Here is a 26629-nt window from a genome sequence, read left to right as displayed (position 1 = left end):
GGTCGTGATGGATTAATTTGTTGCTAATGCTCAAGTCATCTCTGTCACCCACTGCAAAAGCTGTCTAAGTAGTCAGACTCATGTGGGAATCTTATAATGGCTCAAACACACTGTACTAGGGGGTGCCGGGGCACCCGGGTGCTATGGCACCTTTTCAAACTTGTTTTGCCTCCAAGTTGATAGTATTGTAGGCAGCTTAGTTTTTGAAGTGGACTAACATTATCCAAATTGCCTGTCATGACTAGCCACTTGCTTCACATCATCCTTAGTTGCATGCAAGAATTTTCGGTATTGTAAGAAACATAGTTTCATAGATAGGCAACTTATCAACACTAATGGACAACTTTTCAACGAATTATAGGCAACTAAAATAGTAGTAGCGGGCAACTAAGCGTCACTGGTAGGCAACTAAACTTCATAATGTTCGTAGGCAACTTAGAAAAACAATGATAAACAACTTCACATTATTTGTAGGCAACTAATTTGCAAAGTTAGGTAACAGAGCATCAGTGGTAGGCAACTAATTATCACTAGCAAGAAACTGAGCATCAATGGTAAGCAATTTCATAGTATTTGTAGGCAACTGAGACTCAATTGTAGGCAAGTGACGATCAACGATAAACATCTGAGCAGCAATGGTAGGCAACTAATTACCATTAGCAAGCAACTGAGCATCAATGGTAGGCAATTTCAGAGTATTTGTGGGCAACCGAGACTCAACCATAGGCAACTAATGATCAACGATTGGCAACTGAGCAGCAATAATGGACAACTAATTACCAATAGCAAGCAATTGGTCATAAATGGTAGTCAATTTCATAGTATTTGTAGGTAACAGAGACTCAACCATAGGCCACTAACGACCAATGACAGGCAACTGAGCAATCACGATAGACAAATTGGGATAATGTCAGCAAAATTCACAGGTATACATAGTGCAGTGAAGTTGCTTTGCATGTAGCACTAAGACGCCTCATGTTTCGCTAGATCTTTTCGTTTTTACACAAACCAACCTAATAGGCATTTCTACTATGCCAAAAACAAGGAGTTGCTTTCCTATACCACTAAAGTTTTCTCCGTTGCACCTGAAGTTGCTCAAAAAAAGTTCGTCGAAACCTACTCAAATGGGATCTAGTTTTGAAGAATCCGTCGCGGGAAACCCAACGGTGAAAACAGTTCAAAATTTCGACGCTCGAATCAAAAGTTATGCCTTTTAAAAAATTGAAACCCCAATTAATGCATGCATGTGGGATATTCCTGAGGAATCACGGGGCAGGAGAGCGCGAGCAGACACAGGGATCAGGTGATTTTCCTGTTTTAGTATGTGATGCGTGTAATTGGACTGTACTTAGATTGTATGAAAGGTGCGCCCAAACGCCCCATCGAGCACGCAGGCGCCGTCTAGCCACGTCCTATAAAAACGAGTCCAAAACCATAGCGCATGAACATTTGATCTCACAGACATTACTATACTTAGGCGCAATATAAGCCGGAAAACCACGCAATACCCATCATCGATTCAAATGCACGTAAAAGCCGCGCCATGCGGAAGGTTGGATTCAGTAAAGCACTGAATTGTTTGACTATATCACCAAACGTGGACACGTTATCATCGGGGGAATCTAGAATGCTTATGCGCCAAACAGATTGTGGTCTTATGATTGGTTTCGCTAGAATGGCGCAAATCAGAAGAACCAGTAATATAATCTGCAAAATCAGATGTCATGAAGACTCTCGCATGGTGCACAGTTGAAAGCTAGATGTTCGAATATCTATCCTGCCTAGCGGAATGGCGTTTCTGGCCCATACTATGGCGGCGGCGCGACAGACGACGGTGGACCAGCGAAGGCAAACATGCTGGTGAATAAAGCGGATTCTGAAATAAGTTTTCGTGTGGGAGGGTTTTTTGAATCAAGAGGAGGGATGTTAGTTATGTACATCCCTGCCTTCCGCATGGCACGGCTTTTACTGAACAAATAAGTATCCACGCTGATGCCACCAACTGTTCATATTATCCTCTAAGCAATTAACAGATGAAAACAACAGGAACCCGACTAACTATTCACATCATGATCCAATCAATTAATAGGTGACAGCAACCGGATAACTATGCCTGTTATTTTTAGAAAATATTTCTGCACGTGCGGGTTTAGACTTTAGAGGGAGTACTATTTGCTACATCAAATGGAGGGCAACTTAATGTCCATCGCCTTTTTTTTGTTGGTTTTTTCTTCTTAGATTACTACGCAACTTTTGTCATGCAGGATTTCATATTTTTTTAGTGGACCATGGCAAATCCTTTTGTATGATTTTTAGAACGCGCATTAGACAGTTATGATTTTCTTTCTGTGGTTCAACGTGGCAATACCATGCTGGTCTTTTCAGATTTACTTTTTGGCATACTTTTTGCCACGTAGGTATTTTTTTCACTGCAGCATGGTTATTTTCTGTAGGTATTTTTTTACTGTAAATACTGTTGTTTTGTTTTTGCAGGTTTACCGTTTCCCAGGAAGGCCCAGGTAGCAGGACGTTGGTGCGGGCCACGCTGTCGTGCGAACCACCGCGAGGTCTGTATTCGTTCGCTCACATTACCGGTGCGAATGATCCGTTTGGGATGAGGCTAGCCATAGTGGGAGTAACTTAGGTAGTAATATAGCGCACTTCGAAAAAATTCTGCTTATGTGGCGAGTAATTAATGAGAGGTGGTAATATAATATGTTACTGTAACATAGCGCTTTTCAAGACAAGATGATTCTATGAGCTAATAAATAAAGCCATCTATGATACTACTATTATGTTACACTGGTGGAAAAAAGGCCTTTGGTCGCGGTTCGCAACTGCCATTAGTCGCGGTTGCGCAACCGCGACCAAATAAGCGCGACTAAAGCCCCCCACCTTTAGTCGCGGCTCCTTAAGAACCGCGACTAAAGGCCCGTCCACGTGGGCGCCAGGCGGCCGTCGGGGCGGAGGACCTTTAGTCGCGGTTCTTCTGGCCAACCGCGACTAAAGGCCGCCACAGGTTTAGGGTTTAGCCCCCCCCCCCCTAAACCTGTTTTCTGTTTAATTTGTATTGTTTTATTTCTTTTGTGCTTTATTTTAATTTTGAAGGAGTTTCATATATTCTACGGTACTACATACATGCATATGAATGTACAATTTCAAATAAATTTGAAATTAGAACCAAAAAGAATTCAAGAGGAATATACAATATATATTTAATATCATCGGATGACCATATACAATTTTGAACAAGTTTCCATACATGATTTAATGCATATAAAGTTCTACGTCCTCGTAATAGTGTTCTCCTTTAGGATGGAGGACTTCCCTGCTGAACCATCCAGCTAGTTCCTCTTGAAGTGGTCGGAAGCGAGCTTCTGGACTAAGCATCCACCGGAGGTTATTCCTCTGAGCATTGGTATCACTCGGAACCCGCTCAGAGGTGTATCTCCGGATCATCTCACAGACATAGTATCCACATAGATTGGTCTCCGGTGGCTGAATATCCCCAGCATTCTTAGCCTTTAACATTTTGAATTCTAGCTCTTTTTTGAATTCACCGACCTTTGTATCTACGAACCGTCTCCAAACCCTACGAGGCAAAGAAAATTAAATGAACAAGAGAGTTATTAATTAGTTACTTGATATTAGGAAATGAACGAAATAGGCCGATCGATATAGAGCGCAAATGAATGAAAATAATTACTTCTGCAGCATTCTTCTCATGCCGCCCCAAAGCTTTGGATCCATATTCACAGAGTCGTGGACGAGACATTCTGAGGTGTTAACTTTAATTACTAGCAGAATCCAGTGGAACCTGCGGACACGATACATGCACAGTACGTCATGCATAACTCATCGATTAGCCGGCCACATACCATGCATGGAGTAAACAAAAGAGAATGTGCTCAAGACAGAAACACTCACTCAAAATGGTAAGGAAATAGAATATCACTTTTGAGTTCCTGCTTTGTAAGAAAGTGCCACAGGTCTGCCTCCACGTCGGCGGGGTGACGCTCCAACACATGTCCATTAACGATGTGTGGGTCAATGAACCCAACATCATGGATGTTCCTTACTCTGCATTCCTTAATCTTCATTCTGCATGTATAATAGCGGACACAACAATATAGTTAGGACATATATATAGTGCAGGCAATATGAACGAGATGGGGTAGAAATTAATAAATCACTTACAGAACGTAGCAACTGATGATAGATTTATCGAGCTCGCGCAGATTGAAAAGCTGGAACAATTCACTCAGTTCAATTTGTACATAGTAATGTTTGAAGTGATGCTCATGTCTAACTTCCGCATAAATATATTCTTTGGCGTTTTTATTTTTTATGTAACCCTTGTACCATTTCAGCAGACCTTTCATTTGTGGAGGTAGATCCTTTTCCTGCGCAGGCTCGACGAGAGGCCCATTCTTGACATATGTAATTACTACCTCCTTCACTGGCGCCTCATCAAGGCCTAACAGTTCACGAAGAGTAATACCTAAGTTGGCCGCTTGTTCTCTGGCACTCGTTACAGTCAATCCCTGTGCTGCCGCAGCTTGTATGATCTCGGGGGCATCCGGACAGAAGGCTTCCACTATAAGCGGGGCAATCGATTGTTTACTTTGTTCCCCGAGCTGGGCAACTTGTTTCCCGCTTTTTTTACTTTCGGCCTTCTCCCGCTCTTTGTTCTCCTTGAACATGAGTGCCTGCCTGCGAAGTTCACGTGCATAGTCGTTAGGCAGATTCTTCGCGGCTTGGGACGGTGTGCTCAAAAATGACTTAGCCCACTTCTTTTGCTCATCAGAAAATACTGGCTTGGGCTCGGGCTCTCTTTTCTTCTTGCAGTCCGCCTTCCATTTCTCCAAATCAGCAGCCGCGGCCGCGTCGACTTCCTCGGCACTACGTTCCCAAGGCCTTGTGGGGAGAGGCTTCAGTGATGGCTCCGGTACCTTTGTGGTCTTAGGTACATAAGGGTCCGGGTTAATAATCCAGGACTGCTTCTGCTTCTTTGCCGGAGGTGGATTGGGGGGCGGCGTCTGATCACCCGCCGGACGAGGACTGGGGGGCGGCGGCTGATCACCCGCCGGACGTTGTGGACTGGGGGGCGGCGTCGGCTGACGTGACGGAGGTGTAGGTGAACCGCCACCACCACCACCACCACCACCACCGCCACCGCCACCACCACCACCGTAGGGGGGTGGACTTGTTGTCCTTGGCGCCTCGCCTGGAAACTTGATAAACTTCTTTTGCCATAGAATGAAATGGCGCTTGACATCTCCAAGTCTTTTCTCCCCTTCAGGTGTAGCAATGTCAATCTCCAGGTCCTCAAACCCTTGGACTATGTCCTCCACCGTGACACGAGCATAGCCATCTTGAATGGGGTTGTTGTGGTGGAGTGCTCCAGGTAAACATGGTAAAGCACTGCCGATGGCTACCTTCATGGACATGTTCCCGATAGGATAATACAGATGACATTCTTTCATCTCCTTTATATCGTCCACGGGGTAGCGAGGAGGCTCCGGTGAAGTAATTTCGACCACCAGAGGCTCCGGTGCAGTAATTTCGACCACCAGAGGCTCCGGTGCAGTAATTTCGATCGTCGGTGCATCTGCACCAGCCGGTGGGGCCTCCGTGGAAGCCACGCTGCTTCTCCGCTGCTGGCTTCCGAGATCCGCTGGATGATCTTCATGCTGCACCCGAGCTGCATCTCTTTCGGCTACTAGTACACTCATGGTTTTCTTCATCACATCCATTTCCGATGCCAACCGCGCCACAACATCTGCTTCCCGATCCATCTTTCTCTTACGGCTTCTGTAACCGTACGGGTCATCGTTCTGGGGGAACCCTATTTTCCACGGAATGTGCCCCATGCCTCGTACACGTCCTCCGTGTTCAGGATTCCCGAGGGCTTTTGTCAGCGCGTCGTTCTCTCTGTTGAACTTGATCTTCCCCTGTTGAGCATCCCTCATTGCGTTAATAAGGGCTTGGGTGGGTTTAATTAATTTGCCCCGGTAAACACACTCCCCTGTCTCCGGGTTCAGCGTTCCCCCATGCCCGTACCACCAGCTTTTGGCCCTTGGGTCCCATCCCTCCGTACCTGGACGGATTCCTCGCGCCGTCAGCTCGTTCTCCATCTTCTCCAACCTAGGCACCCAAATGCGATACCCTCCTGGCCCCATAACATGATTGTACTCCTTCTTAGCCGCATTTTCCTTATTTTTTTTCGATATTTGAATGAACTGCTCCGATTTCTTTTGCTTCACAAATTCTGGCCAATCATGTTTCAGTTTCTCATATTGTCCTTTGAAATCCGGAGTCTTGTTCTGCTTGACAAAGTCATGGACTAGATTTTGCTTGAATTTCCGGAATGCGTCGGCCATCTTATGAAGAGCGAACTGTTTGACTAGCCTCCTCCTCTCCTTGTTTTCCTCAATCTTGTTACCCTCCTCATCGAATTTGTTGTATTCCGGAGGTAGAACGAAATGTTCCATAAGCTTCTTGAAGCAATCTTTTTTTGTTCTCTTATCGACAAAAGTGAAACCATCAATTCGTGCCTTCTTTGGCTCATTCCACTCCTGGACGGTGATCGAGACGTTGTCTCTAACAATGGCTCCGCATTGGCTGACAAACTTGGTGGCGTTCTTGCGGGGCTCCAGCGGCCTGCCGGTTGCACTGTCGACAACCTCGATGGTGCATGTTTCTCCTTGTTTCATCGTCTTGGTTGCGCCACGCTTTGACGACGTACTCGATTGTTTCGACGATCCGGCCGAGGGCTAAAATAAGAAAGAGTCGCGCGCGTTAGTACACACATATTTATTCAAATCAGTTAGTTTGTATCACCAGAGGCTCAATGTATATATATACCTCGGCGCCGGAGGTGGTTGCTACTTCCATTTGAAGATCGTCGTTTATCGACGTTTGTTCGGCATCATCTTGCTGACGGCGCCCTTCATCTTCACCGTCAAGGTTCAGATAAGAAGAGATATCATCTTCTTCTTCTCCGGTCGGCACATATAGAATATCGCCGTTTATGATGCCGAACATATGTGCTTCACCGTCCGGATCATAGTTGTCCATAATCGGGTCAGCTCTATCGTCCGCCATTATATCAGTCCTGAAAACATGTAGTAAAAACAAATTAATTAAGTGAAGAAGGGGGGCGGTGGCGGTGGCGGTGGCGAAAGGGCGGTGGCAAAAGGAGGGGGCGAGGAAGGGGTGGGAGAGGGTGTCGCGGTAGAGCGCGAGACGGGGCGGCAGACGACGGCGTCACGGAGAGGGGAGGCGAGGACAACACATTTATAACCCTCGCCGTCCCCTCTCGATCCCTAAAAAAACACCGCGCGCATCGCCGCCCCCCTCGCCGCCCCTCTCCGTATAAACAAATTGTCCGAACAGAGCTTGGAGTAGAGTGGCTAGGGTTTGGCCAGGGATGCGGATGGAGACGAATATATGTGGGGTCGGGATGGCCCATGTGCAGGGCGGGGGGTGCTGGCCACACTCTTTTTTCTTTTCTTTTTCATTTCATTTCATTTTTTCTTTTCCTGTTTTTATCCTTTTCATCTTTAAAACAATTCAGTATATCAAAATATAGCAATGAAAAAAGATATTTGAGAAATCATAAAATGTATGTGAATTCAAAAAAATGAATCATAAAATGTTCATGGATACAAAAACATTGTGATTTTGCAAAAAAAAAGGTTTTCAAAAATGTTGATGATTTTGTGGAAAAAACAGGAATAAAAACATATTGTGTATTCAAAAAATGTTTAGGGATTTCAGAATAGTTCACGTATTTAATTTTTTCACTGATTCATGACATATTCGTGAATTTAAAAATTATTCGTGTATTTCAAAAAATTGATTTTATTAGACACAAAAAATTCATCAAAACAAAAAAATATTAATGAATTCCAAAAACGTTCATGGATTTGAAAATATGCATTATTTAAAATGTTCACAATTATTTTTAAAAAAATCACAAAATTCTCTCTCTCTCTCTGCTCTCTCTGCTCTCTCTCTCTCTCTCTGCTCTCTCTCTCTGCTCTCTCTCTCTCTCTCTCTCGATCAACGCCGGCGAGGCCGGCCGCCGGCGAGGGCGGCGAGGCCTCTCCGACGAGGGAGGCCGGCGCGGGGCGGCGTGGTGGTGGGCGAGGGAGGCCGGCGCGGGCGGCGAGGCCTCTCCGGCGAGGGAGGCCGGCGCGGGGCGGCGCGGTGGTGGGCGAGGGAGGCCGGCGCGGGCGGCGTACTAGGGCGAAAGGGGGCGGCGGGCGCCGTACGTGGGCGAGAGGGGGCGGCGGGCGACGGCGGGCGGCGTCGAGGGCGCGGGCGACGGCGGGCGGCGTCGAGGGCGAGGTCGACGGCGGGCGGCGTCGAGGGCGAGGGCGGCAGGCCTTCGGCGCGGCAGAGGCAGAGCGGAGAAATGGAGGCGACGGGTCGGGCGCATGTATTTATAGCCCCCCCTTTAGTCGCGGTTGGGGAGGCGACCCGCGACTAAAGGGCCTTTAGTCGCGGTTGGGGAGGCGACCCGCGACTAAAGGAGAACCTTTAGTCGCGGTCGGGGAGGCGACCCGCGACTAAAGGGTAACCTTTAGTCGCGGTTGGGGAGGCGACCCGCGACTAAAGGACTTTTTTGGCGGGTTTTTCGTTCCCGCGCGCAACCACCTTTAGTCGCGGTTGGGCAGGCCAACCGCGACTAAAAGTATTTTCCAAATACTTTTTCTTTTTCAAAATGTTAAAAATACAAATAATATATCAAAAAATTCAGAAAAATAAAACTAATTCAATTCAAAATTCTAAAAATACAAATAATATATCAAAAAATTCAGAAAAAAAACTAATTCAATTCAAAATGTTAAAAATACAAATAATATATCAAAAAATTCAGAAAAATAAAACTAATTCAATTCAAAATTCTAAAAATACAAATAATATATCAAAAAATTCAGAAAAATAAAACTAATTCAATTCAAAATTCTAAAAATACAAATAATATATCAAAAAATTAAGAAAAATAAAACTAATTCAATTCAAAATGTTAAAAATACAAATAATATATCGAAAAATTCAGAAAAATAAAACTAATTCAATTCAAAATGTTAAAAATACAAATAATATATCAAAAAATTCAGAAAAATAAAACTAATTCAATTCAAAATTCTAAAAATACAAATAATATATCAAAAAATTCAGAAAAAAAAACTAATTCAATTCAAAATGTTAAAAATACAAATAATATATCAAAAAATTCAGAAAAATAAAACTAATTCAATTCAAAATTCTAAAAATACAAATAATATATCAAATAATATACCAGAGGCCGGTCGTCAAACTTTGGTATCCATGGAGCGTCATGGACTACATCACTCCAAATTTCATGTATCATTCGAAAATGGACACCAAACACATCACGGGTAATATAATTCACATGATCCATTCAACAAAGTTTGGTACAATAAATTATTACACATCATTTCTTCCCTTGTGTCCCTGCTTGCTTACGATTGTGCCGTATCCATGGAGCATCCTCATCATTTAACTTAATGCTTGGGTCGGTGTTCACTTTGAAGGGCGGAATTTCAGCAAACATATTATAATCTTCTGACATGTCTGTCTTGTCCTCCACTCCCACGATGTTTCTTTTCCCTGAAAGAACAATGTGGCGCTTTGGATCATCGCATGATGTACTGATCGTTTTCTTATCTTTCCGTTTCCTCGGTTTGCTACTCATGTCCTTCACATAGAAAACCTGAGCGACATCTTTCGCTAGGACGAATGGTTCGTCAAGGTAACCAAGATTGTTGAAATCCACCATTGTCATTCCGTATTGCTGGTCCACCTTTACCCCACCTCCTGTTAGCTTGAACCATTTGCAACGGAACAAAGGGACCTTAAAGGAGGGTCCATAGTCAAGTTCCCATATCTCCTCTATGTAACCATAATATGTGACCTTTTGCCCATTCTCGGTTGCTGCATCAAAGCGGACACCACTGTTTTGGTTGGTGCTCTTTTTATCTTGGGCGATCGTGTAAAATGTATTCCCATTTATCTCGTACCCTTGGAAAGTCGTTATAGTCGAAGATGGTGTCTTGGCCAACATGTACAGCTGATCTACAACATCATTGTCATTCATTAAATGTTTTCTCAACCAACTGCCGAAAGTCTCCATGTGGGCCTTCCTAATCCAGGATTCAGGCTTCCCCGGGTTGTCCGAGCGTAAAATATTCTTGTGTTTCTCAAAGTACGGAGCCACCAAGCTGGAATTGGTCAGTACAGTGTGGTGTGCTTCAGTCAGAGAATGGCCGTCCATACATATCGTTGATTTCCTTCCGATCGTGCCTTTTCCACTTAGTCTCCCCTCGTGCCGCGATCGAGGAAGACCAATCGGCTTAAGGTCAGGAACAAAGTCAACACAAAAGTCAATTACCTCCTCATTTCCATAGCCCTTGGCGATGCTTCCTTCTGGCCTAGCACGGTTACGAACATATTTCTTTAATACTCCCATGAACCTCTCGAAGGGGAACATATTGTGTAGAAATACAGGACCGAGAACGAAAATCTCTTCGACTAGGTGAACCAGGAGGTGCGTCATAATATTGAAGAAGGATGGCGGGAACACCAACTCGAAACTGACAAGACATTGGATCACATCGTTCTGTAACCGTGGTAGAACTTCTGGATTGATTACCTTCTGAGAGATTGCATTGAGGAATGCACATAGCTTCACAATGGCTACTCGAACATTTTCCGGCAGGAGCCCCCTCAAAGCAATCGGAAGCAATTGCGTCATAATCACGTGGCAGTCGTGAGACTTCAGGTTTTGGAACTTTTTCTCCGCCATGTTTATTATTTCCTTTATATTGGACGAGAATCCAGACGGGACCTTCATACTGCTCAGGCATTCAAAAAAGATGACCTTCTCTTCTTTGGTCAGAGCGTAGCTGGCACGACCTTGAAACCATTCCGGATGCCGGTCATCAGGGTCTTTCAAACGTTGCTGGTCCTGCCGTGCTTCCTTTGTATCATTTGTCTTCCCATACACGCCCAAGAAGCTTAGGAGGTTCACGCAAATATTCTTCGTAACGTGCATCACGTCGATTGCAGAGCGGACATCTAGGACTTTCCAATATTCTAGCTCCCAGAATATAGATTTCTTCTTCCACATGGCTGCGTGCCCGTCAGCTCCCTTCGGAACTGATTGTCCGCCAGGACCCTTTCCAAAGATGACTTTCAAATCCTTGACCATATCAAATACCTCAGCACCAGTGCGTTCCGCAGGCTTCGGCCGGTGATCTGCCTTGCCGTTGTAATGCTTGCCCTTCTTTCTTACTGGATGAATTTTCGGAAGAAATCGACGATGCCCAAGGTACACGTTCTTCTTACAATTTGGCAAATGTACACTTTCAGTCTCATGTAAGCAGTGCGTGCATGCATTGTATCCCTTATTTGACAGTCCCGAAAGGTTACTAAGAGCAGGCCAATCGTTGATGGTTACGAAAAGCAACGCTCGTAGGTCAAATTCCTCTTGTTTGTGCTCATCCCACACACGGACACCACCCCACAGCTGTAAAAGTTCATCAACTAATGGCCTTAGGTACACATCGATGTCGTTGCCGGGTTGCTTCGGACCTTGGATGAGCACTGGCATCATAATGAACTTCCGCTTCATGCACAACCAAGGAGGAAGGTTGTAGATGCATAGAGTCACGGGCCAGGTGCTATGGCTGGAGCTCTGCTCGCCAAAAGGATTCATGCCATCCGTACTTAGAGCAAATCTTATGTTCCTTGCGTCAGCTGCAAAATCTTTGAACCATCTGTCGATCTTTCTCCATTGCGTTCCATCTGCGGTGTGTCTCAACTCCCCGTTCGACTTACGGTCCTCTTTGTGCCATCGCAACAACTTGGCATGCTCTTTGTTCCTGAACAGACGTTTCAACCGTGGTATTATAGGAGCATACCACATCACCTTGGCGGGAACCCTCTTCCTGGGTTTCTGGCCCTCAACATCGTCACCAGGGTCATCGCCTCTGATCTTATAACACAATGCAGTGCATACCGGGCATTCATTCAAATTCTCGTATTCACCGCGGTAGAGGATGCAGTCGTTGATGCATGCATGTATCTTCAGAACCTCTAAACCTAGAGGGCAGACAACCTTCTTTGCTTCGTACGTACTGGCGGGCAACTCGTTATCCTTTGGAAACATATTCTTCAACATTTTCAGCAAGTTTTCAAATGCCGAGTCAGCTACACCTGCCTCTGCCTTCCATTTCAGCAAATCCAGTGTGCAGCCCAGCTTTTTCAGACCATCATCGCATCCGGGGTACAGCGCCTTTCTGTGATCCTCTAACATGCGATCCAAATTCTCCCTCTCCTTTTCAGTTTCGCAGCGTCTCCGTGCATCAGCAATGGTCCGACCAAGATCATCAACGGGATCATCACGTGCCTCTTCTTCACCTTCCCCTTCACCTTCAGCATCCTCCATGAAAGTATCACCGAAATGAGCAAGATAGCTTTCATCGATGAAATCATCCCCTTCTTCATCTTCTTCCATTATAACCCCTCTTTCTCCATGCTTGGTCCAACAATTATAGCTTGGCATGAAACCGTGCCGAAGCAGATGCATGTGAACATCTCTTGAGGAAGAGTAACCCTTCTGATTCTTACAGATAACACATGGACAGATAACAAAACCCCCCTGCTTGTTCGCATTAGCCACTACGAGGAAATCTTTCAAACCCGTAGTGAACTCGCCGGAGAGTCGGTTACCGTACATCCATTGCCGATTCATCTGCATTATTATAATATAAAATATATAATTAACCATCATGCATTTGTTAAACTAACTAGCTACAAACAATATAAATTAAACAATGAACTGCACACATGCATATTTTATCAATGACACATCAAAGGTTCATCAAGTTGCTAACCGCGATCGAGGAGTGTGGCTCCAACACTTCATGTCATGTTTGTTTCATGCTCTTGGGGCATTTCATCAAACACCTTATGTGCATAAGAGGAACCAAAAGCAAACCTACACCCACTTGTGAAGAGAATGGCTCCAAATGGCTAAGTGTTGGCTGCTGGATGGGTATATATAGGGGAGGGGCTTTAGTTGCGGTTGGCCTGGCAAACCGTGACTAAAGGTGCCCGAAGGCCTTTAGTCGCGGTTGTCCTCGCCAACCGCGACTAAAGACCCTCACGTGCGCCAGCTGGCCACCGAGCGCCCTGGGCCCAGGCCTTTGGTCGCGGTTCACCTCCAGAACCGCGACTAAAGGTCCCATTAGTCGCGGTTCCTACAGCTTCGCGACTTATGGGGCTGGACGGAAGCCTGTTTTTCCACCAGTGTTACTTTGCATTATGAAGGTAGTAACTTAGACTAGTGTCATATGCATGACACTAGTCTAAGTTACTCTCCACTATGACCAGCTTGACACCTCTCATATCAAACGTCAATCTATTATCGGGAAAACCAAAGTAAGTTAGAATATCTCGAGGTGTACATTTTTCAGAGATGTAAAATGCACCAGTAAAAAAATAATTTGTCCCGGTTCCAAAAGCCCATTAGTCAACTGCCATGCAATAGTAGATGCAACACTTCGCGATGTAATTTTGCATCTCCACCTACTATAGATGTAAAAACGCTAGCCGTGCGTCAACCGGCCTTCAGTTGGCTCCCGCGCAACCGCTGCCACCATGGCCGAAGCCGGAGACCCCGTGGCCTCCTCCATCGCCGTCGGTGGTCTGACCCACCTCGCCGCAGCCGCGGCTACTCCGCCGCCCCTATTCACGCAACCGCAGCCCCTTCACCACTCCTATGCCGCTCCTCCTCCTTTCTCTGCCTCAAATCACCGCTCCTCTGCCGCTGCTCCACCGCCCAGATTTGCGTCGTCGTCGTCACGATTTACCACCCCCGCCACCCCTCCGACGCTCCTCCGCTGCCGCCACGCACAACCGCCGTTGCCCCGACGGCGCCACCCCGAGTCACACCGCACTACCGCCGCTGCCTCGCCGTTGCCCCACGGCACCGCCCCGAATCACGCCGCGACGCCGTTCAGCCGCCACCCACTAGTTTTTGCATCATCTATTGGAGTTGCAGTTTTACATCTCCAATATGCATCACTTGTTGGAGTTGCCTCTTTTTGGAGATGTAAAAAGCACTTTTTGGAGATGTACATTTTTATATCTCCTCTTTTACATCTTCAAATTTGCATCTTCAATTGGAGATGCTCTTAGGGCAATCTAGCCAGCATCCAAATCGACATACGTACATGTTCATGCCCGAGCTAAGGGCATCTACAACACCGACCCTCAAACCGTTCGCATACAATTGGATACAGTTGTTCGGACCGCGGAAAGCATCCAATGCCGACCCCATCCATCCGTGAAGCTGTCCAGACGACAATATTCATGTAAACCGGGACCAAACACTAGTAGAAAACAGGGCTTTGGTCCAGGCCGGGTCAGCCCATTAGTCCCGGTTCAGTCCAGAACCGGGACCAATGGGGGCATTGGTCCCGGTTCGTGAGCCCAGGGGGCCGGCGGCCACGTGGGCCATTGGTCCCGGTTCATCTGGACCTTTTGGTCCCGGTTGGTGGGATGAACCGGGACCAATGGGCCTCGCTCCTGGCCCACAATCATTGGTCCCGGTTCGTGCCTAAAGATTAGACCTTTAGTCCCGGTTTGAGGCACGAACCGGGACTAATGGGGTTGAGACCTTTAGTCCCAGTTCGTGCCATGAACCGGTATTAAAGGTCCCATTTTCAAACTCTACCCCCCCTTGGATCGCCTTTTCAGTTTAAAAAAATAAAAGAAAATGATGGAAATGTCAAAAAATAAAAGAAAATAAGTTTCCCATGTGATATGTGGTCTAGTTGTTGGGAAAATTTGCAAATGTGAATTTTGACTTTATTTGCAAAATCTCTCTGAAATTTGTAAAAATGGGCATAACTTTTGCATACTAACTCGTATGAAAAAGTTTTTTATATGAAAAATCATCTACTCGAAAAGTTACATCCGAATTTAACGGGGGTACCCCGTTAAACATTTTCAAAATCCTCAAAAACCTAATAGAAAAAAAGTTACGGGGCTTTTAAGATCTAGAGTGAAAAAAATTGAAAAAAATTCAAACAGTGGGCAAACTGTGGTCAAACAATGGTCAAACTAATTATTCTAGAATATTAGTGTTACTAAATAATTATTTCAGTTATTTCAATTTTGGTCAAATCTGGTCAAACTGTGGTCAAACAATGGTCATACTAATTATTCAAGAAATATTAGTGTTACTAAATAATTATTGTTTTTTAAAACAATAGTTTCAAAATAAAACTATGAAATGTGTCACTTCATGCTCAAGCAAAATTCCTGAAGGTTAATAGGATTGACATCTTAGTATTGTCAGGAAAACAACAAGTGCAGACTTGGAGCGAGGGAGAATAGAACCCGGAAGTTAAGCGTGCTCAGGCTGGGGGAGTGGGAGGATGGGTGATCGTTCGGGAAGTTAGATGATTTGGAATGATGAGGGGTGATTAGAGGATAAATTGAGAAGTGATGAGGGGTGGTGATTACAGACTAGAGGTTAAAATAATTCAGAAATTTGAAAATAAAAAAATTCAAAAAAATTCAAAAAAATCATAAAATTTCCTTTAGTCCCTGGAGCTCCACGTGGCCGCGCCCTTTAGTCCCGGTTCTGGATTGAACCGGGACTAAAGGGAGAGGCATTAGTACCGACCCTTTAGTCCCGGTTCCAGAACCGGGACTAAAGGCCCTTATGGACCGGGACTGAAGGCCCTTTTTCTACTAGTGAAACAAGGGAGGGGCTTTGTGGGAGTCCGGACACGAGACACGTCGGACACTGACACCTCTGGCCCACCCAAAAGGAAGGCGGAGCCCGCACTTTTGTAGTTGTCCGCCCTATTTCCGTGGAAAAATCTCTACTCTCTTCTTCCATCTCGCGGCTCTCCACCCAATTCCTGGTAGATCAACTCAGCGATGCAGCAAAATCGTCTCTTCAAAGCGAAGGCCTCAAAGGAGGATTGCTACCTCTTGAGCACTGTGTTGGTTTTCCCTTGAAGAGAAAAGGGTGATGCAGCAAAGTAGCGTAAGTATTTCCCTCAGTTTTTGAGAACCAAGGTATCAATCCAGTAGGAGGCTACGCGCGAGTCCCTCGCACCTACACAAAACAAATAAATCCTCGCAACCAACGCGATAAGGGGTTGTCAATCCCTACACAGTCACTTACGAGAGTGAGATATGATAGATATGATAAGATAATATTTTTGGTATTTTTATGATAAAGATGCAAAGTAAAATAAAAGGCAATGAAAATAGCTAAGTGTTGGAAGATTAATATGATGGAAAATAGACCCGGGGGCCATAAGTTTCACTAGTGGCTTCTCTCAAGTGTATAGGTATTTTACGGTGGGTAAACAAATTACTATTGAGCAATTGACAGAATTGAGCATAGTTATGAGAATATCTAGGTATGATCATGTATATAGGCATCACGTCCGAGACAAGTAGACCGACTCCTGCCTGCATCTACTACTATTACTCCACACATCACCCGCTATCCAGCATGCATCTAGAGTATTAAGTTCATAAGAACAGAGTAACGCTTTAAGCAAGATGACATGATGTAGAGGGATAAACTCATGCAATATGATAAAAATCGCATCTTGTTATCCTCGATGGCAACAATACAATACGCGCCATGCTGCCCCTACTGTCACCGGGAAAGGACACCGCAAGATTGAACCCAAATCTAAGCACTTCTCCCATTGCAAGAAAGATCAATCTAGTAGGCCAAACCAAACTGATAATTCGAAGAGACTTGCAAAGATAACCAATCATACATAAAAGAATTCAGAAGATTCAAATATTGTTCTTAGATAAACTTGATCATAAACCCACAATTCATCGGTCTCAACAAACACACCGCAAAAGAAGATTACATCGAATAGATCTCCACGAGAGAGGGGGAGAACATTGTATTGAGATCCAAAAAGAGAGAAAAACCATCTAGCTAATAACTATGGACCCAAAGGTCTGAGGTAAACTACTCACACATCATCGGAGAGGCTATGGTGTTGATGTAGAAGCCCTCCGTGATCGATGCCCCTTCCGGCGGAGCTCTGGAACAGGCCCCAAGATGGGATCTCGTGGGTACAGAAGGTTGCGGCGGTGGAATTAGGTTTTTGGCTCCGTATCTGATCGTTTGGGGGTACGTATGTATATATAGGAGGAAGGAGTATGTCGGTGGAGCAACAGGGGGCCCACGAGGATGGAAGGCGCGCCCCCCTACCTCGTGGCTTCCCTGATGGTTGCTTGACGTAGGGTCCAAGTCTCCTGGATCATGTTCGTTCCAAAAATCATGTTCCCAAAGGTTTCATTTCGTTTGGACTCCGTTTGATATTCTTTTTCTGCGAAACTCTGAAATAGGCAAAAAACAACAATTCTGGACTGGGCATCCGGTTAATAGGTTAGTCCCAAAAATAATATAAAAGTGAATAATAAAGCCCAATAATGTCCAAAACAGAAGATAATATAGCATGGAGCAATCAAAAATTATAGATACGTTGGAGACGTATCAAGCATCCCCAAGTTTAATTCCTGCTCGTCCTCGAGATGGGTGCCGGCACACCGTCAGTTTTACTGTCCTTAAAAAAATAGCCAAATGTTGGGGGTTTATTTTTTTCCGAGGGGAACGTGGTTTCAGCTATCGGGCCGAATGACATCCGCCGGCGCTGCTCGAACAGATGATGCGGTGCAGCCCAGCCCAGGCCCTTCTCCCCCTTTCATCTCCCACCGTCGTCTTCTCTCTAATCTATTTCCGTTAGCTTCTCTAAAAAAAATCTATTTCCGTTAGCGAAAAAAAGGTCGGCCGTCGCGTTCGTTAGAGTCCCGTCACCCAATTTCAAACCCCACTCTCCTCCCCCGCTCCACTCCACCCCTCATCCGATGGCCCATGCGGCAGCCGTCGACCTGGGAGAATCAACGCCGGCCACCGCCGCGCGCCGGCCCCGCTCGGCCGGATCCCGCGCGCCGCCCGCCCGTCACCCCGCGCAAGCTAGGGTTTACGCCATTTCGCGGCCCTCCTCCCCCTCCTCGAGGTACGGCCGGCGTCGCCCCCCTTCCGTTTCCGAGAGGGGAAGTTCAGCACCGTTCCATCTTGTACCGTTTTCATGTACATTGTCAGCATTCAAATTCCCCTAGGCTCGGCTCGGCACCATTGTCAGCATCCAAATTTCCTTGATCTTCTACTGTTTGCCTTGATCCATCTGTCCATGATATTTGCATGTTGCACAAAAACCATGCAGCCGGGGTCAAAAGGTCATTCAAATTTGTAGAAACACAGCCAAACTTCATGTTTTTGCACAGACCGCATCCTTATGCTGTATTTTTGTGACACACTGATGCATGACTCTAAACCCTCTGGTCTCCGAAAATGTTTTGCTATGCCCATCTAAATCTACAAATTTTTTGCATTAGAATTGTCTTTTCTTTTACTTTATCTGACATCTGACACATAGTTTCTTCATCTTTAATAGAGGCCAAAGAGTATTTGTCTTTCTAGATATTTCAAATAGTTATCACATACGAATGTATATAGACATATTTTAGAGTGTAGATTCACTCATTTTGCTTCGTATGTATATAGACTTGTTGAAACCTTTAGAAAGACAAATATTTAGGAATGGAGGGAGTATATATATACAAATAGTCAGCGCGCAATATTTTGGTGTGCTAATCTGTAGCATTTAAAAGAAAAAGGAATCATGTAGCTATGTAGTTGGTCAGGGCACCATGCCAGGAAAAACACCACGGTGGAGGCGAACATAAAAATGTAGATTGATCTGGGTGCACTGGAGACAGCCATTGCATCGACGAGGGGATTTTTTATAGCCTATATTGTGGGCATGCAGTAGGTTTTATTAGTAAATGTTAGCGTGATAATTAAGTAGTTCTTGATCGCTCCCGCCAATTTTTCTGATACGCGCTGTGCACATTTCCAGGTATATGCTGCCTGTAGATGTACGGACCATGGCTCCACACAATATTTTCATCCGTTTCCTCTGGGGCTCAAGCCCCTCAATCGAGACGCCTAGGGTCTAGGCTCTAGGGTGCAGAGCGTGAGTTTGTGAGCCCCTCAGGCGAGTCGCCTCTGGGGCTCCACACAATATGTACGATGCGGAACGTGAGTTTGTGATTTTGCTGCCCCTCTTTTTTCTTTCAAATTCGTATATACTTTGGGTTCGAAATAGGGGCTTTTACAGCCTGCCAAAATTTGGGCTACTGGTGTTAGTATTTACCTGAGATTGGATTCCTGCCTTGCATTGGCTAGATTGTGAATTGAATCTTGGTCACTTACCTTGCTCGAAATCAGTCAAGTCGATATAATACAGAGAACCTTTTTGTTTGCAGAGGGTGTTGGCGCCGCTCCTCTCGCAGCGCCGCTCTTCTTCTTCTACCTCGAGCTGCCTCACACAACTCTCTTCTTCTCACTTTTGTCTCACACAAGAACACATGGTGAAAACCTCTGCGCACACACACGCATACACCAAGGAGAAGCACAAGAGCTTTGCCGAGGCACTCTCTCCTTGATGAATACATTGGCTACATCTTCGGTGCTCAGCCCTCATGGCTTCTTCCATTACTAAATCAGATGACTATTTATACAAAGTTTGGCACTCAGCCAAGACCCACACTCACGCCATACTCCACTAACTCCACTAAACTCTCCATGCACTAACCACTAGCTAACACAACGGCCACTAACTTGACTCGGCCAAATCACTTGGCTGGCCACTCACATGATCCTACATGCATGGAAACTAAACACTTTTGTGCTGACCGAATCACTCGATCCACTCCTCGGTAACTACCTACGACTCAACCAAGCTAGCTACATGCAGACGCAGCCACTAATTATGTTCTAACAAAATGACAAGATTAATATCTGACAGAGGGAGCACTGCCAAATTCACCAGAGGAGATTCAGAGCCCTGAGTGGAAACCTTATGTCAGATCTCAAGCTCTTCCAGAAACTGCGGTACACATGCTTCACTTCCCTCTCACATGCATGGTCTGGCTCCCTCGCTACCGAAGAACTATTTTTATTTTTTAGATTGTATTTTTAATACTGACATGGTTTGTCATACTTGTTGTGGTTAGTGGTAATGTATTGACATGTTTATCATAATTGTTAGCATGTGACAACACCTGTAAGTTGGGTTAAGAGCACCCGTGAAGCTTTGACGCATAAAGCATTCGCCTATGAACTGCATGCACAGTTGGATGCACAGATACTAGTCAATGCAGATCTTACGTGAGTTATTACTACTTGCAAGTCTCAGCAGTTATGTGAGTTTCTCCAATTTAATTGTATCTTCTTTGTAGCCAGGGAAAACCACCAGCAAAGTCCGCCCCACGCCCCGTACGCAACCCTCCTCCTCTAGGTACGGAGACGCCAGCTACCTGGCTTCTCCTTTCAATTTGTGTTTGATCCCCTCAATCCATTGCTTATGCAGCGAGTTTGTGATTTTCATGTGCTTGCTCACGTGCCCAAGTCACCTTCGCCGCCCCTCTTTTTTCTTTCAAATTCGTATATACTTTGGGTTCAAAATAGGGGCTTTTACAGCCTGCCAAAATTTGGGCTACTGATGTTAGTATTTACCTGAGATTGGATTCCTGCCTTGCATTGGCTAGATTGTGAAATTGAATCTTGGCCGCTTACCTTGCTCGAAATCAGTCAAGCTGATATAATACAGAGAGCCTTTTGTTTGCAGAGCGAGCACCGACAGATTCATCAGAGGAGATTCAGGCTCCTGAATGGAAACCGTATGCCGGATCTCAAGCTGTTCCAGATACCGAGGTAATCCCCTTCCCCCTCTTTCCATCACTCTCTGTGTGCCATGCAGGTGTGTTTGCTCATCCATCACTTCCCTCCTACATGGTCTGGTTCCTTCCCTTCTGAAGAGCTTTTTCTTTCAGAAATTATTTTCTTATATATTAACATGATTTTTATCATAATTGTTAGGGTGTGAGGACACCTGGAAGTTCACTTAAGAACACCTGTGAAGCTTTGGCGCACGAAGCGTTCACCGATGAACAGCATGCGCAGTTGTATGCACATATATTAATAAATGCAGATCTTAAGTGAGTTATTACTTCTAAGTCTCAACAGTTATTTGAGTTTCTGCAATGTAATTTTCTTTTCTTTTTAGACAGGGAAAACCACCATCAAAGGCTGCCATGGTTCTGGCCTTTGGACGACCTGGTAAGTGCAAATACACAGGATGTCGATGTAGATTGATTTGCTCTGTGTTTATCTTTTCTACATTTAATGTTTGTGATGACGTACAGTGGAGGGTCAGAAACATGCATGGGAGGAGGTTTGGCGCGCTGCTCTTGACAGATACCAGAAACAAATGTCACCACTGGGCTTTGAGACACCTTTTAGTTCCCAGAAGAATGGTAAGTACGTTATGTTTTGCACTAAGTAAAACGAGCACAGTGGCACACACACATTTTCCTGCCAAAAAAATGTTTCATATAGGATGTTAGTATCATCATATTTCCAAAAGACATCTTCCGTTGAGATAATTGCAATAATTATAAGAGCGCCAATTTATCTTACTTTTTAACTTTTAATGGTTAATGATTTATGATGAAAAGTTAACATGGGAAATGTGCTGTTAAATTACTAATTATATAGTTTTGTTAGTAATTTTATAGAAAAGTTCTGTTCACCACTTCACCATCAAACTCAAAAGCAAACCAGAGATCAAATATTCCATCTCAATGAGTGTCAGATAGTTCACGATTACTCATCATGATATGAATATTCTGTCTTTCCGATTTTCCTGGGTTTTTGTCATCTTTTCTTTCATCATTTTTTTGAGAATATTTCTCTCTTTAAAACCCCACCTTACATGATTTGAGTCAAATATGTTTTGATTACCTTTCGACAAATATATGTTTGTAGTATGGGCACAAACTTCTGTGTGCAACTTTGACCATTGCTTTTATGTGAATATTTAGAACAAAATGTATAGAAAGGTAGTATACTATATTTTCACGGCAGATATACAGAGTTCTTGAGCTTAGGGAAACTTTGCTTTCAAAACTAGCTTCTACAAACAAACTGTAACATATAAGTTTCCGAATTTGTTGAATATCCTATTAGTAAACATAAGCTTCTTTAAGAAAACATATCTTCACGAAACGTGCTGACAGAATGCGACATACCTTTTTTAGGCCCATTAGAACCATCTCCTATCAGCATGAAGAATCTTGAGGAGTTTGAGCTGAAGGAGGCACATTCAGAGCTCGTTGATGCACAGACTAGCAAATGGCAGAACCAGAAGTCACCAGTGACTGGCTTTGAGACACCCATCAAGTCTGTGATAGGTAAATTAAATACTTTGTATTTCGTGATAAAGCACATGCTTATATTTTCGTTCCATCATCACTAAATAAATGAGTTTGCAGGTAATTGCGCAGCTCAAGGTTTGGATGTTCAGAATGGCGAAGAGCTGGCAGTCAGTTGTACTGACAAAGTTGATCAAGAGTCACCTGATGGCAGAAACATAATGAATACAATGTATGGTAGGCTAGAGTCTCTTTGCGGCAGCACTCCGCTTGACGGAACAGGACTCATGTGTGAAATGCGGTAAAGATGGGCAGTTGCTGAAATGTTCCAGCTGCTTCTTAGCCGCCCATGCGACCTGTTTTGGTTCATCGGTGACATTCGATGACTCTGGCCATTTTGATTGCCCTTTTTGCTATTGCCATAAAGCTGATAAAGCATTGGAAAGGGCTAAGAAAACAAAATCTGAAGCTTGGAAAAATTTATCCGTTTTCTGCAGCGGCTCGATGCAATTTTGTAAGGAACCCAGTGAGCAATCTACTGGAAATCAGCAAAGACATGCGAACTTCGAGGATCAGATGAATGGCTTTCACACAGCTAAAAAGCAAGGTAACCATCAGTCTGAAGCAGCTGAGCTATGTCGCAAGGATGAAGAGCCTAGTCATCTGTGTTCTGGCTTTGTTTCGTTTTTTGTTGTCACTCAAAGAGGTGGTTTTTTCTATTTTCTTTTGGTTTTCTGTGTTATGTTTGGGTTTTGGTTTTTTCTCCATTTTTAATTTTATAATTTCTCCTTTCCATATTTTTTCCCTTTTGGGTTTTCATGGGCTTTTTAATACATCTTGATTTTTTTGTATATGATGAACATTTTTTGTTATATATATTAAACATTTTTTAATTATATGATGTACATTTTTTAATATACGGTGAACTTTTTCTAGATATGCTGAACATTTTAATATAATTTTCTGCAATATGTTTTTACTTTTTTATAGGTTTTCAAATATTTAGCTCCATAAAAATACAACATACTTTTTTGTTGGAAAAACCAACTTAAAAATCAAAGAGAAAAAACAAAAAAGCGTTCGTGCCAGAGTGGGCTAGCCCATTTTCCCAGTCTTTTAGGCGTAGCCTTCCATGTTTGACGCCCATAGGTGTCATACAGGCGAAATAACTAAGGGGCACCCCTTGCAAAGGTCACTGCATATACGTTATTAGTCCCTATCTAGGAGTTTCCCTTTTTTCGTAGATTTGCGTTCAACTACCTAACCTTTTTCACCATTGGATTTCTCACGTTGAGATCGTCGAAACTAGATCCCATGTTAATTGGTCTTAATAAATTTTCCATGAAAAATCCAAAAAAACCGAACCTGGAAGCATGATTTTTTTTTTTACCTGTCATGTGGAAGAAAATTTGTGCTTCTCACGGAAACAAATATGTGCTTCCATGAGAAGCAAATATGTGCCTAAAAACACGTTTTCCTCTTTTCTGAGAGGCACAGTTGTGCTTTTAGCGTAAGCAAATCTCTACCTCTCGTGGAACAAAACATGTGTTTTCCTTTTGCGAGAGGCATAGCTGTGCTTCTTGCGGAAGCAAATTTGTGCCTCCATGAGAAACAAAATTTTGCCTCTCGTGAAAGAAAACAAACACATTTTTCCTTTTTGAAAGGCACAACGACTGTGCTCTTTGTAGAAGCAATATGTGCTTCTTGTGAAAACACAAATTATTTTTGATTTTTTTATCCAAAACCTTGGAAGAAGGGACAAAAACTGAAAAACCCAAACAACCCCAAAAAACATCTAAAAACCGAAAACACGTAAAAAATACTTGGATGGCTCGAGCCCAATAGGCGAAACATTGCGGCGGATGGACGCACCACTTGGCGCGCTCTCAGCCCACCAAAGTGACCCGAAGGGGTATCATTATTTAGTTGCTCTCTCATATAAAGGTCTCCTCATTATTATTATTTTGAGATTTTTTTAGCGGTAAACCAACCTTTATTAACTGGTAGTGCGGTTTATAGGGATGGCAAAAGGGTCGTGGGTGAAACCAGCCACAAATGGCGACCCGCATCTAAAGACGAAGAAAATTTAGCTAGATTATGTGCATCAAAATTTAAACTACGATCTTCAAAAATGATCTCACAACTTGTGAATTCCTTGGATCGTCCCACGATCTCCTTAATGATTGCGCTATATATTTCTTCCGTGCCAGTCTTGATCTCTTGTACAACTGCCTTGCAATCACATGCGATGACCACTCTAGTTGGAGATAAATCAAGAGCAAGAGCCAAAGCTTCATGGCATGCAACCGCTTCTAGCATCGCTGGGTTAGTAATACCCCTGAAAACCATTGCGGATGAGCCAAGAAAATTTCCTGTTTGATCCCGGCAGACTGAAGCCGCTGCACCACTCAAACCATCTCTTGAAAAGCCTCCGTCGACTTGCATTTTTGTTGCTCCTTGGCTGGGCGCGATCCACCTGATTGCACCCCTCGTCCTTGTTATCTCATGTGTCGTTGCTTGCTGCACATTCCTCACCGGCGATTGCATTGAGTTTAGTTCATCTATGAAGTTGATTACAAAGGCATGTGTTGCATGTGGACTCTGCAGAATCCCATCATGTATAGCCTTACGCCTTGCTGCCCAGATAGCACACAACGTGACTACCAATTTGATCATAGTAGCATGTGGTAGTTCTCCCATTAGTGCGAACATCCATTGTTTGGCGTCTGTAGAAGTCGAAGCTTGTACATACTCTGCTACATCCTCATCGACCAAGGCCCACACACATCGAGCTACTGAACATTCTAAAAGGGAGTGCCGCCAAGAGTCTTGCATCCACATAATTGGCAACAGTCCTTCTCGTCCGTGTTCCTTGTGTGGCGGACGTCCTCGTAGGAATCGAATGCTTGGCTAATCTCCATAAAAAGTTCCAAATCTTTCCCACACCTGGACTGGCGACAGATACGTCCATGCCTTTGATTCCGTCTCAAAATCCGAGGACCCTGCATTCCCTTCCAACCAGTTTTCCCTCTATCGTTTCGTATCAACTAACATGCGATAGGCTGACCGAACCGAGAAGGTGTTGTTCCTCTCGTAACTCCATGCCCAGTGATCCTCTCCATCGGCCGCGTACATAATGGTATGCCGAGAATAGCATTTGTACCTGCTGCTATAAAGATCTGATCCATGACCCCTCTATTCCATGTCGCATTCGTGTGATCTATTAGGTCGCTGACCATGGTAGGAGGGTCAGCCGAGAGACAAGCAAATGGCCACATTGAAACATTCCTCGGGATCCAATTCTCTGTCCATATTCCGTATAGTTGACCCATCACCGATTCGCCTACTTAAGCCTTGACACATAACCTCGCGCCCCTCAAGGATAGCCCACTAGACTTGAGATGGACGATTACCCAATTCAACTGTCAGGATGGTTCCTTGGGAAAATAGACCGCCTACAACAACCGAGTACACAAAGAATCCGGCTGCTGTAGCATCCTCCATGATTGCCCCGCCAAAAGTGCTAGATTAAAGAGCTCAAAATCATGAAAACCAAGACCTCCCATGTATTTTGGCTAAGTCATAGTCTTCGATGATACCCAAGTTGGCTTCCTTTTTCCTTCCTTACCCCCCCCCCCCCCCCCCAAAAAAAATATGCCTAATGAGATTGTTAAGATGTTCACACAGCCCCCTAGGTAATTTAAAGCAAGACATAGAGAAAACTTGCACAACTTGTGCCACTGATTTCACTAAAACTTCTTTCCCAGTTGAGGACAAGGACTTCTCTATCCACCCTGTCACCTTTACTCCATAGCCTATCTTTCAGATATTTGAAATCACCCAATTTTGAAGTACCTATATCAGAAGGCATGCCTAGGTACTTGTCATTCAAAGTTTCATTCGCACATTCAGAATCCCTTTTATCTCTTCTTTGATATGTGAAGGGCAACCTTTACTAAAGAAAATTGATGACTTGGAAGAATTGATTCTTTGACTTGAAACTAGACAATACTTATCCAACAGGTTTGATACTTCTGTCGCCCCTCCACCAGCTGCTTTGAAGAATAGCATGCTATCATCTGTGAATAACAAGTGGTTAACAGGCGGTGCCGTCGGTGCCACTTGAATCCCACCCAGTTGAGATGACTCACTTAGTTTTTTTAATGGGTCTGAAAGGCCCTCGCTACCAAGAAGAACAAGTAAGGGGAGATTGGATCTCCCTGTCGAATACCTTTGCTAGGTTTGAATTCCTGCA

At 44.4% G+C, this 26629-nt stretch overlaps 1 pseudogene; it reads left to right on the top strand.

Annotated features, from left to right (window-relative positions):
• The first annotated feature begins 1789 nt into the window (after window positions 1–1789).
• LOC123101831 (uncharacterized) lies at window positions 1790–23380 on the top strand (annotated as a pseudogene).
• Window positions 23381–26629: the final 3249 nt, after the last annotated feature.

Source organism: Triticum aestivum, chromosome 5A (assembly GCF_018294505.1).
Source record: "Triticum aestivum cultivar Chinese Spring chromosome 5A, IWGSC CS RefSeq v2.1, whole genome shotgun sequence".
Lineage (NCBI taxonomy): Eukaryota > Viridiplantae > Streptophyta > Magnoliopsida > Poales > Poaceae > Triticum > Triticum aestivum.
The sequence above is the reverse complement of the archived record's forward strand: the minus strand, read 5'-3'. Positions and strand labels throughout refer to the sequence as shown.